The sequence below is a fragment of the Ascaphus truei genome, chromosome 3 (assembly GCF_040206685.1).
Source record: "Ascaphus truei isolate aAscTru1 chromosome 3, aAscTru1.hap1, whole genome shotgun sequence".
Taxonomy (NCBI): domain Eukaryota; kingdom Metazoa; phylum Chordata; class Amphibia; order Anura; family Ascaphidae; genus Ascaphus; species Ascaphus truei.
The window spans coordinates 332,537,875-332,556,968 of NC_134485.1; the positions used below are offsets into that span (position 1 = coordinate 332,537,875).

Sequence of the window (19,094 nt, forward strand, 5' to 3'; positions counted from 1 at the left end):
AATGCTTCAAGTACTTTCTCATAGTACAGAACTGATTTAGTTTAAAAAAATAAAATAAAATTGGTGTTGGAGGCCCTGCATTGTGGGACCACTCTTGCCACTTGTCTACAAATCCTCTTGTAAACTCACGTAGTCAGGAAGGTACCACCACACCGGGAAGGTAGCGCTGCCCCCCTCACATATATCTGGGTGGGACTGTTTGGGCGGACCATTGGGTTTTAGGTGCCCAGGGCACACTTAGTACTTTGGGGGACGGTTATTGTGTTTGTGTATACTGTATTGCTGAGACTGTGGGATCATAGTAAATAAGTTGTATATACACTTTGTTGCGATTGTGGTTATTGGAGGTATACCGGTTCCCATGAGGGGCTATACCGCCAACGAAGGGATCCTCACGGGTGGAGGCGCTGCACCAGCCACCCAGTCTCCCCCCCAAGCGCAGAGGCATAGGCCTTGTGAGCCTAACAGGTAGCACCATAACACCCGTAACACGTATACCTCCCAGGAGGGGGGGAAGGGGTGTTACACACGTACGATATTGCTTGAACTGCAGCTTTAATACAGCACATACCTCACTCAACTTCCATTACTTCATAGGTAAACAATGCCATGATGGACTAGAGGAAAGGAAAATAGATTTAAAATGTCTCACTTTCTGCGGTGTTCCACATAGCATCTAGAACTAATGGGATTTCCCAAAGTTTCATTAAATTAGGTGAAAAAAGTTTGACCCAGCGCTCCTAGGAGTGACAATAAACGTGTAAATTATTAAATGGTGAATATAAATTATTCGCATAACATATAGTGGTAGTGTGATTAAAATGAATAACAAGTGATTTGATTGCTTCTAAATCCGCCGCTCCAACAGACAAGTCAGTCTGCCTTTTAGTTCTAGAAATTTGAAATAAAAAAATAAAGCTGATCAATGTAAATATACAGGGCAAAACCAATTGGTATCTGGTCTCGCTTCTCTTCAAGACAACATCTCAGAGATAAAGGAAAGAAAAGAGCCCAATTGTGCAGATTGTTTTCATTTATAAATGGTAAAATTTTGTAACCGACACTGTTTCCCTCACATTTCCAAAAACCTTTAATGCTCATATTGAAACAAGGGGTAAAACAGGATTTGAGCAGGTCTCACTGCCGCTCAGCCCATCTGGTTCCAAAACAGCAGTCACACGGTCTTTCCAGGTGAGATCTCGCAGTCTCACATGATGAGCTGCTGGTCTCACGGCCTCTCCAGGATAGAATACACATCTCAGTCTCTGCTTCAAATCTCCTACGTATGCAGTCACAGAAGAATCACAATTCAATATAAACCTACAATTTATTTACTTAAACCCTAATGCAATAAATTAGGGCAGGGAAAAAAAATAAAAAAAAGAGAACCCTCAAATATACATAATGTTCTTAATAATTGATAATTGCTTGAAACATTATGCACCCAAATTGGGCGTCCACTGAGGCCAATACACCTCACATAGTGTCTAATAAAAGTAGGTACAGTACTGAAGCCCAGGTGCCTGCTTCACAGATTTGACCTGTAGAGGCAGCCCTTTTATGTGTCCTGGAGTTAGCCATGGATCTAGTAGAATGGGCTTTAAGGCCTACCAGGGTTTCTAGATCTGAGGCACGATAGACAATTTGGATAGTTTTTTTATAATCCAACAGGAAACAAAAAGAATTTGTGCACTCATGGTATACAGAGGAGGCTCAGTCTAACCGCATCTAGGCAGTGACATGTTCTCTGTCTTGTTACAAGGATTAGGACAGAAGGATGGAACTATGATGTGCCCATGGTTTAAGTGGCAAGATGATCGCATATTTTACCCCATGGTTTAAGTGGCAAGATGATCGCATATTTTACCTAAATTCAGGTAGAATTCTCATAATTTTGGCTGGATATGAGATAAAAGAATGAAGCGCAGAGAATGCCTGTAGTTATCCAAAATTTCTAGCCGAGATGATGACTATCAGGAATATAGTTTCTATGGCGAGGAATGAAAAAGGGATCTTTATCACGGCCTCTAGCACAATATTCAGGTCCCATGCTGAAATTTGTAACAGTTTTGCAAACAAGTTACAGTAGGAGGAAGACACAGGCAAGTGTCAAGCTCCATCAATTTTTCTTTATCCCGATTGTCTGTGAGATAAACGTGTATTACATCATTTGTCTGTGTTCTGTTTTCTCTATCTCCCCATTATATGTACTGAAGAGGAGAAGATTGAAAGTCTACGTGCTGGAGGACTCTGCTTCTTTTCTAAGTTACAGTAACGTTGAGGCATGGATAGGTGTAATAATGTTGGTAGATGTAACATTTCTAGAAGACAACAGCGTCTCAAACATATCTTTCCTTCGGCCCACGTTTTCTAGTGACCGCCTTTCAAATTCTACACCGCCATGGAAAGACACTAGATTTGGATGAACTAATGGCCCTTGAGAAAGCAGATCCCACACTATTGGAAGCTTCCAAGTGTCTGCCATTGCCAGTTTGACAAGATTCGCATACGAGTGACATCTTGGCCATATCTGTACAATCATGATCAGACATGCCTTGTCTCTTGGTGGGAATATATAGTCCACACTGGCTGCCCAAAACATCTAAAATTAATGCCTTTGGATCTCTGGCTCTTGTGCAGTAGACCAGGAGCTTTGTATTCCTGCTTGAGGCAATCAGGTCTATTTATGGTCTCCTTTACAGTTGGCACACCTGAGGAGACAAGGACCAATCTCCTGATTGAACCTTGTGCCTGCTGAGAAAATATGCCTCTAGGCTTTCCAGCCCTAGAATATGCATAGCAGATAATGTTAGTAATTTCTTTGCCCATTTCACCAGCTTGCCAACGTCTTTCAGAGCCGCTAGACTTAGAGTGCCATCTTGTTTGTTGATATATACTCGAACGGGGGCATGATGGATGTGATTCTGCCGAGCCAACACCGAATTCCTCGCTGCTCATCTATAAGATGCTGATTGGCTGTATGTAGCCTTTCACTGTTGTACGAGGTCCCCTGTACATAAACTGCGTCTGCATGAGCGGCCCAGCTTTTGAGGCTTGCATCTGTAATTACGACCTTCCAATGGTGAATTGACAAGTCTTTCCTGTGACTAGTTGCTTGGGATTGACTACCACTTTAGGCTATTTTTTACCACCTTTAATAAAAGATCCTTTGCTTGGAAGCTCTGGAATGACCGTCCCAGTTATTCAAAAAATTACATTGCAAGGTCCTTGTGTGAATAGGTGCCCATTCAATCATGTCCGCTGTAGAGGACAGGAGTCCTGGTATTCTCATGTATGACTAAGCTGACAAACCGTCTCACTTCCTTGCAGATATTCTTGATCTTGTCTAAGGCCGGGGCCATGGTACAAAATACAGCGCTGACGCTCATGCTCTCCTGCTCAAGCAGGAGCTTTTGTGTGTCCTGGCATGAGCGTCGGCGAACGCGCTTGTGAGGCAGGGCAGGAGGCGGGGTGGGAGGAGCTAGCGCGTCACGTCACTGCACCGACGTCACGGAGTGCCATTGGCTTTTGCCGGTCACGTGACCGGAAACGCGCGAAAAATTTAATGATCTGTCGGCTGCAATTTTACACGCCTCCGCACGTCTGCGGAAGCGTCTACCAAAACCCCAAACATGCCGGATGCAGGAGGTAAGTTTCCTGGCTCAGCGCTGTATTTTGTACCATGGCCCCGGCCTAAGGGGAAGGTATACGTTTGTCTCAAGTGTTCACATTTGCTTAAATTTTTTTTTAAAAAATAATCATTTCATCATTTGTGATGGTAATAAGCTACACTTCTTGATATTCACAATCTATCCATGATCTTGTAAGGTAGAGCACTTTCTGAACATGCTCGACTGCTTGTATTCGAGTGGTTGCGGTTATGAGCCAGTCATCCAGGTAAAGTAGTACACAAATACCCTGCTGACAGGTGTGCTGCTATAGTGGACAGTGTTAAATGCGCGCTGGCCGTCAAAGGTAGTCTCTGAAATCCCTCTTAGTGCTGCTCCCCGTCTCCCGTGATCAGCGGGGCTAGAGAAGACTCACAACAAACAAAAGGATGGGGGCGCAGAAAAAAGGGGAAAGAAATCACCAAGTGTTCAAAAAAAGCATCTGGTAGTTTATAATGACATATAACATAAGTACAAAAACTTACAATAAAATAGGATCTTATTGATCCAATACACCAGACAGGTAAAACCACAACAGGAGCTCCGTAGTCCAGACACCCCCCCTCCTCCGGATCGCAGTTGGTATGTGCCGAAGGGAAGCTCCAGACCGGCAACCACTTGTAGTTCTCCCTGCTCTGTGTGAAGGCAGAACTGGGTTTACAGCGTCGTCACGTTGGTATCCGGCATGCAATGGGCTCACCTTGTACTTATTTTATATGTCATTATAAACTGCCAGATGCTTTTTTTTAACACTTAGTGATTCTTTCCCCTTTTTTCTGCGACCCCATCCTTTTGTTTGTGTGCTGCTATAGTAGCCCTTACTTTGTGACGGTTTGGAGAGCTGTAACTACCACAAAAAGTAATGCACAGTCCCTGTAAACTCAGAACCCAAATCCGCCACATGACATTGTGTCAAAAAGAGTGCTACCAGGATTGTGCCCTTTTATATAGGACAAAATACAAAAAGGCCTAGTCCTACATCTAACTTGACATATTATATAGTTAAATACTTATCTGTTTATTCTTACAAGCAAGGGTCATTTAGTTAAATTCTTTGGCCTAAGTATTAAAAAAAAAAACAACAAACAAAAACACACACACACACACACACACACACACAACCTTACCACGTCACAGTTCTGTACAGTATGTCCATCTGTAAGTCCAAACACTACTGCACCTGCAAAAATATAAGAGCTTTTTGCAGGTGCAATAGTGTTAGGATCCACAGATGGGCTTTACCGTTAAAGCTGCAGTTCAGTCAATATCCTGCATGTGTGTTTTTTTTTAATAAATCAGTTCTGTAGTAAGAAAAAATACTTTTAGCATTTTTTGTTTTTAAAAAAACAACTTTGAAAGACCAATTTTCTTGTATTCTATTTTAACAGCCATTTGCTAAGGCACTGCCCCTTCATGTCCTGTCACAAGCTCTGGCACAACCCTTTGTCAGCCCTGCCCTCCCTCTAGCACATGTCAGTGCAGGAGTGCTCATGAATATTCATGAGCTTCCACTGACTGACAGAAACAAATAAAAACATATGCCAGCACTAATTATGTCACCAAATTTCGCCTATCAATACATGGAGAACGAATTGACCTGCAGCTATACAGTTCTTTAGGTAATTAGAGATTGCACACATTAAAACTATTGAAGTAAAAAAATAAATTAAAAAAAAAAAAAAGACTGAACTGCAGCTTTAAGTGGTTGTAGGCTTAAATACTTTGGCCAAATGAATTAAACTAAATGACCCTTTATTATGAGAAGATATATAGATAAGTATTGAACTATATAATATGTCAAGTTAGATGTAGCACTAAGCCTTTTTGCATTTCATTCTACACAAAAAGTAATACCTAAAACAATCACCTTTGAAGAAAAGCGTGTGAGGAATTTATGGTGTTCCCGAGCTATCGGGATATGTAAATACGCACCCCGAAGGCCAATCCATGTAATCCCCGAATTGTAGAACAGAGGATTCCCAGGAGAGACTCCATCTTGAAATACCTGATCTGAAGCCAACAATTTCATTATTCTTTGAGGTCTAGGACCGATCTGTAACCTTCTGTGGTTTTGGGGACTACAAACAGGTGGGAGTTTCCCTTTCGCTCCTGTTTGGGAACCAGTGTTATTGCATTGTTGACTAAAAATTCTTGAATTGCCTTTCTTATGACCACACAGTGTTGGCAGGACCTGCTGGCCATTTTGACTTGCTAAACTTGTCTTGGATTGGTAACTGTATGAATTCTAGAGGATACCCAGTCCTCAAAGTATTGAGAAGCTAGGTACCTGATGTCATTTGGGCCCACTGGTGAAGGAATACAGAGACCATGCCACCCCCATCCCCTTGCACCGGGATCCACTGATTTTCATGATGTCTGTCTTTGCTGTTAGGGCCTTGTGGCCCCCGAAAAAAAGCTTTCCTCTAAAAGATTTTTGCAAACAAAGGTTGCCTGTGAAACAGCCTTCGAGGCTTGTAGCTTTTACTCTTGAAAGGAACATCATGAGGAGCAGAAGGATGTTGATTCAATGGTCGAGTCCTTCTGAGGAAGGGAGTTACCCTTGCCTCCTGAGGTCAGAGAGGATATCAAGACTTCACAAAAGAGAAAAGCCCTCATAAAAAGGTAGGGACGGTAATTTGTTTTGAGGAGGAATCCGCTGCCTAGAATCCAAGCCACGGTGCTCTCCTCACTATGATCGACTGTGTGGAAGATCTAGCTATAAGGCAGATCACTTCCAGCAATGCATCAAAAGGAAGTTTACAGCATCGTTCATCACGGTAATATTGTTCATCAATTTCTAAACCAGCATCTAATTCTGCTTCTCATTTCAGATTTTCACTATTTGGACAATGCACACCATAGAGATAGCCGGTCTAAAGAACGTCGTCACAAGCAACGTTTGCTTCTGGAGTACAGAGAATGTCAGTCCATTACATCCCTGAATGAGGCCCCATCTTTCAAGGCAAAGTTGTCTTCTTTGAAAGTTTAGCTACTGCCGTATCTACTTTCAGGACCATTTCCCATGTACTTTAAGTTCTCCATCGTCGAAGGGATATAATTTATAGAACTTCGTATGCATTGAAGACAACTTGTCTGGCGACTTCCATTTTTTATATATTCGATCCTTGATGGACTAATGGAGAGGAAATATACTATTATTTTTGCAAGTGCCTAGGAAACCCCACCTTGGGTGCCCAATTCCTCAAGTGTGTCTTCATTTTCTAAAGTTACTTTTAAATTATTTAGTATGTTAAAAAGCGCACATATTTCCTGCCGGCAGTCGTCAGAAAAGTCTTCTGCCCTTCAGTCTTCCTTAGAGACTGGGAAAGCTCTATCCAGAGATGTTTGTGAGCAGGATCTTTTAACCACTTCTGAGCATGCTTAAATGTGTGGACTAATGACCCCTTCAGCCCACTGAAGAATTCCGCTATTTGTGAATGGGGCTTCTTCAATTTTCCTAATGCATTCATAGCATAGGCTTGTGAACTTTTCTACACAAGATGCACAACCTCTGTGCTTTTGCATGAATGTAGTTTTCTTAGTCCTATCTTCCACCGTGGGGTTAGGTTTCAGATCTAGCTTGAGTTCTGGGGAAGCAGGGGAAGACTGTGCAAAAAAAATACATAGCACTGACCCAATTTCTCACCAAACCTTTAAGGATTCCCCAAGTTGCGTCTGTCATCAGGACTTTCTCTGTCCTGAAAATAGAAGGCTGTACACCTCCGGCGCGCGTACATCCACATGGGTGGTCATTCCAGAAACTCTATATACACGGACGGCCTCAGACAGTCCACGACAGCCACCAGAGCAGGCTGCATGTGGTGGCTCATAGTAACACTATGACCCCCACCTCAATTTGTGAGGCGGAGGGTGAGGAATTCTTAGGTCCCCTCTGGATGGCACTCTGGCGGCCCAAACAACCCTCTTCCTAGAATATCCCGTAGGGCAAGAAAAATCTGGTGTTGGTGGGGAGCAGATATATACCCCAAGGCACCGCTTTCTTCTTGTCCTATAAAAATGAAGAGAGTTAACCTACTACAGTAGTTGCCAATGCGACACAAAGGAAATAGGAAATGTACCTACTGATATTTCAGATTCAAGTTCTATATGGCAGTAAAGAACAGCTTGGATATACAACTCTTAGCTGGGGTAGGACAAGTTCTGACGCAGGTACAAAAGAGGTGTGGCCTGTTCCCTTGTCAGTTATCAGTTATCCAAGCTCCTAACAAGAAGCACAAATTAATCAAAATAGACATGTAAAACTAAAAATAAGGGAAAGAAGTAGGCTGCCATAGAGAGAGCTTGAAGAAACCGAAATATTGGTAGGTAAATTTCCTTATTAGTCAGTGTCCTCTATGACAGCCAATAATAGCTGGGATGTTCCAAAGTTGTTAGATTGGGTGGGTACATCTTTAGGAGCTGACAAAATTACAGCTTGTACAACCTTACTCCCAAATCCCACATCAGTCAAGGCCTGTAGATCCAACCTATAATGCTTAGAGAAAGTATTTAATGAGGACCATGTTGCTACCTTAAATATGTCTTGTGCACGCTGTGCTTTATCCGACCAAGGAGCTGCCATAGACCTTGTTGAATGAGTCTTAATCGTATGTGAGGGAACATTCCCTAAGGAAGTATAAGCTTTGTGGATGGCTGTTGTGATCGTCCTTTAAATAAATGCGACTGATGCTTCTCTTCCTTTTCTGGGGCCTTGGAAAACAATGAACAGCCTTGAGGTTTTCCTAAACTGTTCTGAATATAGGCTGGCAATGCTCTAAACTACACCTAATTCTGCAACTATGTTCTGTAGTGATTGATGTGATGAAAACGGTTTTTATAGTGAGTGTTTTAATGGATAGGAAACTCGAAAGGTTCAAAAGTCGCTGAAGTGAACGTTTCCAAGAACGGATACAGATCCCATGAGAGTATGGAAGCCTTTATCTGCGATTTGATTCAGATGGCTGCCCTGATGAATCTGGCGACAATAGGATCGAATATAGCGAAAGAGGGCCCCCCGCTCTGCTAATAGAATAAGAGAACGGTAACGTACTAAAGGGGTGCTTTAGGGAATGTGCACATCGGTGTAAACAAAGAGAAAAGAATCCCTATTCTTAGCACTCTACCTCTACCAATTTAACAATATTCAAATAATTGTATTAATATCAGCGAGAGAGAAGCTCTATATGTTAAAACCTAAAATAATGCCGAAACAACCGGAATAAGGACATCAGTGTGTCCTAGTAGAATCTAATGCTATAATAAAAGTAATATGTCACCTTACAATATGGTCCCCGTTGGGTTCACTTTGTGTAGTAGCCATCTATATATATAACTGTATAGGGTGATCTCTATTGCAGCAACAGGTATCTCCAGAATATATGAAAAACACCACTGCTGTTCGGTATGGTGTTAGGAAGCCTCTGTGATATATACAAACAAGTGATATCTGTGAATAACTAAATTAAATATATACAAGTGAAGTATTGGAGAACCTCAATAGTCTCCTCTATATCATATACCCCAAATAAGAGGGGTGTGTTACATTTGAGTGTTCCTGTATAGAGAGGCTCTCTCAAAAAAACAGAAAGAATATGATACCAATGTTGATAATCTGGTCAGTGGATGCATGTCTCATATCACCCCTGGTAGTGTTGGGGTCGGGGTAGATTGTAGCATTGACCCCCAATTGCCATGTGCATACTCCAAACCTTTTTTTCGAGTTATGGACTGCTCCGTGAAACAAAAGCCGATGTAGTGAGAGGCTAAATGAAACAACTATCAGCTGACTGGTGCTAGTGGCTGCCTTCATGGGCCCACATCATAGTTTAGCTAGCTAAATAAGTAAAACTACCTTAATGAGATGACGCAGGCACAGTGATGTCACCAACGCGACTGAAACACTAGGTTTCAGTCACAACCGGCAGAATTACCAGCGAGATTTACTAAATTATTTTAGGTTTTAACATTATATAGAGCTTCTCTCTTTTGCTGATAAAATTATTTGAATATTGTTTAAATTAGTAGACCATAGGATCGAAAGAAATTTGCCTATTAAGAAGGGCACTCAATGGAGACACTTGTACCATCAATGAAGCAGGTTTCATTCTACAATAAACTAATGATCTCTTGACAAATCTATGCATAATTGGGTAAGACAATACCTTTACATGTGTCAGACAAATATTATGGGCCATATTTGTTATGCAGTCTTCTGCCAATCTATTCACATCAATGGGCTGTAAGAGTCGAAAAGTGTTTAATGGCAGAAGTCAGTAAATATGGTCCTATTTCTTATTAAAAATGTAATCTCTCCCTCGTCACATATAGAAAATGGGTAGATGAGCTGAGCCAAGTGGTTCTTATCTGCCTTCATATTCTATGTTTCTATGTGGAGAGGGACTATACAATACAATGAAGCTTCTCACACTAAATCCATTCACTTCAAAGTAGAGTCAGAAAAATCATAACGCTAAGCAAAAATGTCTTGTAGATGGCACAGGGGAGAAAGCATGTAGAAAAGCCTTTAAAAAAAAAATAATAATAGTAAGATAATTACAACTCATGATTCAAATATGGATGTCTCTGTTTCACAACCCTTTATTTAAGCCAGAATGCAAGGAGGGCAACTTTACATGGTGAAAAAGCAAAGATCTCAAGAGAGTTAAAGACTTATTTAATAACTAAAACTGTAAAGCATTTGCACATTTCAAGGAAGTAAATCAGATCCCTAATACTGAACTATCTACCTTGGCATTTATTACATCACACACCATCAAAAATAAATCTTACATTAATACACTCTTTGAAAGCGAGTAAAAATCCTTATAGCAACTCTACAGTATAGCACACAGCGCTCCGTCTTGTAAAGATGGGGACATACTGTACACTACGTTAGATACAGAGACAGATCAAGGCGAGTCTTTAGACCCATATACATATATTACGTCCCCAGAGGGGTCACAAAAAAGGTTCCCGTATTTACTACCCTGACACATACATTATAATATAATATAATATAATATAATATAATATATATATATACATACAATATACACACACAACTATATATACACACACACACACACACAACAGTAGGGGATAGGGCTCCAGTTCTATACCATACTTACTTTTACCAGATATTAAGGTTGAGCGGCAGGGCACTTCAATATATGTTTCAGATTCTAGACACCCCAAGATTTGGAAGACATCTGGAACACTACTGCCTCAATGCCAGCTCTGCAATAAGAGAAAATAGCTACAACGTTCTCCATTAATGGTGCCTTACCCCTGATAACATTTTGTTGTCTTAGTCAGACCTCGCGGTGTTTCTAGGGATGTGACCAGAGGGGCACAATGGTATGTATGTTGTGGACCTGCTCATTAATGTTTGGATTATCAGACCGATCCAGAATGTATCATATGGAGAACGCAAACTGATTCTACATATATTTACGGGCACCACAGCAGCCACATTAAAAAAGGTTCAATTCCAGATCTCAAAAATAATAAATACAAAATCGGGCTAGTGCTTCATTATGAAAAAATAACAGCTTACCTCCATAATTCACTAACCACAATTAGAAATATATGGTACCCATGGTTAAGTAAAATGGTACACACACCGGAACCGTCTCACCTCATAGAACATTTTCTCCTCCCCAACACTCAGGTATAAAAAAAAAAAAACAACAAAAAAAAAAAAAACACAAACAGATCGGAGTTCCTCGACACTCTACTGGAATAAACAAAGTCTAAGACTAACCATATAGAAGGGAGATATTTGACTTCAACCATATTCACTGTGGCTAAATATAATAACGTGCAAATCAAATGTTATAATTACTGTTAATTTGCATGGCTGAAAATGTACCCTACGACCCCCAACCTCCAAGTTTTATTTTGTTTCTGTACCCACACCGCCTACCCACCTTCACTATTTTTTTGTACCCCATCCCTCCTTTCAGTGGGGGGGAAATCTCCCCCTCTCTTCTTAGTATCAAAAATATATATTTATAACGTTTCCTACATAGAGAAAAGGCTTTAAAGAATAGTTTTTTGTTCTTTACCTTTCAATTTGTTTATTACATCGGGCAACTGTTTTGTATGATTATTTTAACACATCTTATGATTTGGACACATGTATGGGTGTTGGGTGTCGATATTTCTAGAGAGCATCTAGCTCTAGCAGAGAGATCTGCTCTGAAAACAGAAATGGTACTGTATGTGCCCCATTTTAACCATGAATTGTAAATTAATGGGGTTTTTTTGTTTCTTTTTTAATGCATGAAGCTGCAATACTCTGATTCTGGACCGTTTTGCTGTGTACAGGCATACCCCGCATTAACGTACGCAATGGGACCGGAGCATGTATGTAAAGCGAAAATGTACTTAAAGTGAAGCACTACCTTTTTCCCACTTAATGATGCATGTACTGTACTGCAAGCCTCATATACGTGCATAACTGATGTAAATAACGCATTTGTAACAGGCTTTATAGTCTCCCCACTTGCGCACAGCTTCGGTACAGGTAGGGAGCTGGTATTGCTGTTCAGGACGTGCTGACAGGCGCATGTGCGAGCTGCCGTTTTCCTATTGGGCGATATGTCCTTACTCGTGAGTGTACTTAAAAGTGAGTGTCCTTAAAGCGGGGTATGCCTGTACATGTTTTGTTATGTATTCCTGAAACACAACTGTAGTTTATAACAGCTGGAGCAAAGCAATGAAAGAATTACTATTTACAAACCTGTGTGAGAAAAATTATGCAATGTACATAATTACATGACATCAGTAACCAGTGAGCCCTCTGATTAGCTAACAAAACAAGTGCAATGACAGAACAACAACAACAACTTTCTTTACAGGCAAAAAAGATACAAGCCGACAAATCAAGGGATCTTTAAGCCAATTGACGTCAACAAGAATTACTAATGCAATATCAATACAGTAATATAATCATACCAATGGAGAATAGAATGCAGCAATGTAAAATACAGTGTACAACTGGCACCCCATTTCAGCAGGATGGGTGGATAAAGTTACTGAATTTAAACATGCAGAAAATAGACAAGGTAACTCCGGGTCAGATTACAAGGATTTACAGCAGAAATTAAGTCCAACAGCCTGACATGCATTTTGTCAGGAAATAGCAATTTAGACACTTGTTGCAAGTAAACTGGAGATGCACCATACAATCTTTGTAAGCAAAAATTTGAATTTGTAATCAAGTAAGAAAGTAAATAGGCAACCAATGTATTTGTTTAGCAGAGGAAGTCACATAATTGAATCATACTGTATGGACATTGAATAAGTCTAGCAGGTGTTTTCTATACGAGCACAAATCCTGCCTGACATCCAAGTCTAGGGGCCATAATTCCATAATATCCAGAGCGGCCTTTCGGGCCATTTTAAGTCAAAAAAAATCATTGGCTTCAATTGGAATTTTCGACTGAAAAACGACAAGAACGGCTGCTTACAACAATATAAAATAAAAGGTTCTAAACTGTATATACCAAGGGCCTGGAGAAGCTGTTTTGTAAACAAATACGAAAGGAGAATTAATTTCACAGATATCTAAAAAGGTTTGACAATAACCACAAATGTGGTATTCAAAAAATAAATGGCCATCATATAATAATCAGACCTTAACAAATTTGTAAAGAGTCAATGAGAAGGAAGTAGAGAAATCAAGCGAGATGAAAGAGAACGGTAAAAAAAAAAAAAAAAAAAGCACAATTTTCACAGTACGACTCTTCGTCACCACTTAGTTTCTGCGGGTCAGTTGACCGTGGTCGTTTCATCATCGCCATTTGGGTGTCAGGGGTAGGTAAGGGTTTAGGTTCCTAACCTAACCCCCGACTGGGGCAGATGGGTGGCGAAATGTCCCGGCAGGCAAGATTCCAGTGGACAAAAAAACAGCTACATCCAAATCTTTTAGACCGCACAATTTTAGTGTTAGGCCGAGTCCATAGAAGGACAGGCCGTGCTGAGGCGTGCGGACGCTCCGCGCTGAGCCCCTGCATCCTCAATGAGGATGCCTTGAGAGGGGGCTCACGCGATCGTCCGCAGGCGTGCTGAGGCGTTGGAGGTTTCAGCCGAGCGCCAACCTGTTTTTCAGCGCGCTGTCGGCTGAAAACCTCCAATCACAGCACAGCAGCGTCGGCGCCGTGACATTGACGTCAGTGCGTCGCGAGCGATTGGCCCAGCGACGTCACTGCCCTGCCTCCAACCACCTCCCCCCCCCCGGCTCCCTTCGCGCACGCTGGCTCGCCTGCAAGTCCATGCAATCGCGCTGGCCTCAGCGTTAGCGCGCCTCCGCTCTCCCCACCCCTCTATAGCCGGGCCTTAGGCTGCGGCCACGCTGGCGCTGACAGCGCTGATGCTTGGAGAGCGGTTACATCACCAGCTCTCCAAGCATGAGCTATGAGCTATGTCCTTGCTATTTCGCGGGCGGGCATTTCAGGCAATCTGCGCGCGGTTCAAAGTCAGTTTTTTTTGTTTATGTAAGCGCCAAGCATGGGTGAGCGTGTGCCCGCGCTTGAGCGCCACCACGGAAGCAGTGACGTCTAAATTTAAATTGCTAGAAGTAACCTCGCCAAGTACCGCGCGGTCAGCGGCAGTGTGGCCGCAACCTTATCCACATTATGTGGAAGTGTGTGTTGAGCAAACAAGATTGCGTACTACAGTATGTGCAAATAGCTAATGAAAGATGAAAAATACTGAAAGTTTTACAAATCATGGAGCATATACTTGCAAATCCCAAAAGAAAAGAAAAAAAAAAAAAACATTGGGCCCAACGATGATTCCCAAATGAATACATTTTTCGTTAAACCTGCCATTTGTATGTACTTTTATGTACCTGGCAGTGCCACAGCTTGATTCTTTTCCAAAACATATATTGGTTACCTGATGTTTAGCTACTGTGTTTATGCAGTCAACTTTCACATTGCATTGTTGTTTAGAAAGGCACTTCCACCCTGCATCTTGCAGCACTGACACATTAACCCTCCTGTTGCAAGAGGGGCAATGCATTGCAGGCACCACTAGCATTGAAAGGGTTAATCTATTTAGCACCTGCTTCAGCCATCAACGTGGACAGTGTTAATAGGAGTTAACACACAAACATTGCAGCCGGACAACGTTGCCCACATCTATCGCCGTCATTGCATTCCCCTTTCCAAACGTCGTTTACCTCCACGCCAGGGGACAACCTATCTAGCTGACAACATGCGTCAGGCAAAGTTGACATAACACCTGACACAGGAAATTGGTGGCGGGTTGATAAATAACTTGGCTTTTCTTTGCCTTGATGCCACACAGACCCACCCTCCCCCACTTCCCTAAGCCTTGGTGACCCTGTTGGTGGAGATAAAAGCCATGTGCACTTACCTCCCTCCCTTCCCCACTGCTGCCCCCTCTCTCTCCTCGGGATGTTCAGGGACCTCTCCGGATATGGAGGAAGGGATGGGGGGCCGTGGGGGGTTAATGAAAGATAATTAATAAAGCAGTGGGATGGGAAGCAGTGGTAATAATGTCATGGATGTCTCTGTCCTCTCTCTCTCTCTGCTGCTCACAGCCTGTCAGCCCCGGCGGCTGCGTGAGTGAGAGGAGAGGCCGCCGGAGAGAGGAGGCTGAGGAGGGGACATCACTAAAGAATGAGAACGGAGGATACGAGGGATGAGGGGAGAAAAGGTGAACAAATAAAGATAAAAGGGGGAAAAAAAGAGAAGAGAGAAAAAGAAAGGGGAGAAAAAAAAAGGAAATGAAGGGGAGGGGGGGCCTGGAGACCCCTCCTCCTGGTAGGCTACGTGTTGCGTCAGCCAGAGCGTGCTGACGTCATTCCCGGCGACGTCACCAGGGCACATTACAGCCTCCACCGTTTCCCTTTCTCTCCTCCCACCGAGCTCCCGTATGGGCAGTGACGTCTTTGACATGGTCGAGCCCACGCATGTCAGATTTTTTTTTTTAATAAACTTTATTGGAAAAAAAGACAATGAAAATTAGGAACAAAGAATTGTACGTTCAGGCACGGCAAGTGACTTGCGTCACCAAGGCGCGCTGCTTTTTGCTCTGACATAAAAGGGTGTTGAAACGTTACAGCGGGGCTGGAGGTGGAAATGAGGGACGGTTACCGTGGAGACAGATAGACGCAGGGGGGGGGGTGGGAGAGAGAGATAGAAAGAGTGAGTGGGATGTAAGCTGAAGTCTGAGATGCAAATGTCAACATTAGTGATATTCTTTCCCACATTACTAACCTCTGTATACAAATCAAATCAAATAAGCTTTATTGGCATGACGAAAGAACATTTCAATATTGCCAAAGTGTGAATAATATGGGGTGGGGTACAATGATTACACATGTAACGTTTTTTTCCCCCACCCAATCGCAGATAGGGGCCATTACAGGGTGTATGGTGCATATACCTACTGGCAACAGGAAGGCTGAGTTGTCTGCTGATGGTAGTGGGGACACAGGAACAGGCTTCTGGGGGTTCATACCCCACATTTCTCCTTAGCAGTTCAGCGCCTCCATCTGCCGTAGGCTTCAGGAACTGAAGGTGATCTCCCATGGTATAACTTATTACCTCTCCCCCCACTAGGGTCACGCACCAGGCAGGAGTTATATTGCAAAACAGGAACGGGTTTATTACTACACTCTGCAGTAACAGTTACACGTCAGTCTTCTGCCGGATACAGTCTGTCAGGTCAGCTATCACTGAACATGGTCCCTGGACCGCCACTACAGGCCAAGGGCACCCGCAGCCGTCCTAGCTCTTCCCCACTTCCCTAGCAGAAGCAGAAGTATGGTCCACACTCACTCTCCACCGGAGGGAAGAGGAATAGAGTAGGCCCAATATGCAGCCTCTCCAATGTGTGACCTGCCTTCCTCAAGTGGGGAAGGAACAACTACTAACTTTACGGCGGTCCTGCCCTTAAGTACAGCCAGAAGGCGGGCACCCCGTTGTCCCAGCTACAACGGATGTACCACCCTCTGCTGTCCCTCAAGTGCAGTCTCAAAGGCGAGGGGGAAAACCCCATACCAACTACTGGCAACCTGGTAGTACCAGGGTTTACTGCCAGTCCATTGGGTAGAATAGTAGTCAGGGGGTACCCTGCTACACACAGTACATGAATAGTAGGGGGTAGGGTATAATGATTGCAAGGTACATGGGTAACAGTTACACACAGGGATGTGGGGGTTAGTGGGCATCTCTCAGCCTGTGGCTGGTGCTGATATAGTGTAAAGCCAGTTTTGCTGTGGTTTCATCTTCTCCCAGGAGGATCGCTATTTTTATGTTCTCTTCTATATTATTAAAGTTCTGGATAAGAGCCGTGAGTTTCTCCAGGTGTATAAATGTACATGATCACCTCTTACAGAAGTGGATCGGCTTCCATGGAATTCGATAGGATCGACGTCTTACACGGTGCTCTCTCGTGCACCATGTGTCGCAGTAGTCTTCATTAAAGCAGCAATCTCCCCCTCCCTCCCCTGCCCCCACTAGAAGTCAAAATGAGTTCAGTTCAAGACAGGAACTGGGCGCTCAGAGATGAAGGGAGAAGAATCTCATGGCGCAGTATTTATTAAGAAAGAAATCATTAAAACAGATCATAGTCTACTCACAAACAAGTGAGGAAACCAGGCACCCCAGCACAGCATGTTTAACAAAACATGTACTTATTCTTAGTGGTGCATGCTCTTGCCGTGGCCGACGAGGTGAGATCACACTAATTTTATCTTGGGCAGGTCTACTGTGCGTTTAACGGTGGGCACTTTGTCTGGGAGTACAGACCAAGACAGTAAAGGCCCCATATATATATACTCACTGTCTAATTAACTCTTAGTTTAGGGTAATAAACAATGTAGTCAGCTGTGCCCCCTTCTCAAGGGCCACATGTTAAGTGTCTGTGGAGTTAATATGGAGGTGAATAGGAAAAGAATAATTGAAGTCAACACTTTAGCAACACCTCTGCAGCTGTGAGAACTTCCTTTTTTATATGCTCCGACAATTTATGCACAATGTTAACACTATCACTTTATTAGCTACTTCTAACCTTCTCAGACCTGATTTATATATCAGCTCTTTGAAATCACACTCCTCTTATCCTCCAAAACCTGGGAACTCTCCCACCTTTCTCTCCCTAACACCTGCACTGCATCCTAATTTGACCTCCCGAATGTTGTTTCCTTGCTCCTTTGTAAACTTTTCTACTCTATCTTTCCCACTCTCCTCCTTTCCACATCTCAACATATCTAATTTCCTCCACCTATGCCTGTACCCAGACACCACCACTATTTAAATACCTTTATCCCAGCTCCTTCTGTATATCTCAATAAATAGCCCCCCCACCCACCCTCCTAAATCATCTCACCTCCTTTCTCTCTCTATTCCTTCTTGCTGCAGAGGTTACTGTATGTCTCCTAATCCTAAACCCAGCCATATACACACCTGTTTTCGACCACGCCTCCCTGCCTCCTCTTCCCACCCATCAACTTAATACATATTCCTTGTCTCCCTCTCTTCCCTTCTCCTGTGCCCTCTAGAATGTCTGCTCTCTGAATAAGACCTCTTCTAATCTCGCTCTCTTCATCTCTTTGCTCTAACAGAAACCTGACTCTAACAAAACGATTGCTGTGGGGATTGCTGTTTCCTATGGTGGTCTCTCTCACACACTCCATGCCCCAATGGCCAGGGTGGAGTGGTAGGTCCCCTCTTCTCCCTTGCTGCTAATATCAGCTCCGCTATATGCCTCCATCTGTTTCTTTTTCTCCATTTGAGGTTCACACTGTTCATCTTTTCTACCCTTTCTGCATGTTGCAGTCATCTACAAACTGCCTACCTCTATATCCTCTTCCTCCACCTTTTTCTCTGACTTTGCATCCTGGCTTTCATTCTTTTTCTCCCCTGACGCCTATACTTTTACTTGGGGACTTCAACTGTCATATTGATGATCCCACAGTCTCCAGGGCATCTCCCCTTCTCCTCCTTTGGCATTCACCAATGGACCCACAAGGATAATCACTATTTAGACGTGGCCTTTACTAAAAACTAACAAAACACAACCTAATGTTCCAGCACACACTGACTATTAGAAAAATGTCAAACAGGGAATATGCCAAATAGAACAATATTTAATGATGCAAACACAAGATATAAATACACTTGGAGTAACGTCACACAAGCGGGTAATACAAAGATAAACCCTAGTTGTAATTGGTGTGGGGAAAGAAACGGGGAGGAGAAGACAAAACACAATGCGAAAGAAGGTAGGTGGGGTGTGGGGAAAACAATAAAGGGGAGGAGGGTAATTAGGGGGCAACATTTCGGGGTGAAGGCCGGTTCCCTCAGGTCCAAATGGACCACAAGGTACTTCCCTAGACCCTGCACCCCCAACCAACTCAGAAAAGCCCACAAATAATTGCAATGTCCA

General features: G+C 42.9%; 1 protein-coding gene across 9 annotated transcripts in view; it reads right to left on the minus strand.

The window, feature by feature from the left end:
* The window catches only part of R3HDM2 (R3H domain containing 2), a 165,578-nt gene extending 150,118 nt beyond the window's left edge, over positions 1 to 15,460 (minus strand). For 5 of the 9 annotated variants that reach the window (XM_075591510.1, XM_075591512.1, XM_075591507.1 and 2 more), the window contains exon 1: positions 15,054 to 15,460. The gene's annotated coding sequence lies outside the window, so the exon portion shown is untranslated. Of the gene's footprint in view, positions 1 to 10,795; positions 10,905 to 15,053 lie in introns of all 9 variants that reach the window. The other 4 variants (XM_075591515.1, XM_075591513.1, XM_075591514.1 and 1 more) reach the window with 2 other exon arrangements.
* Between the last annotated feature and the right edge of the window lie 3,634 nt (positions 15,461 to 19,094).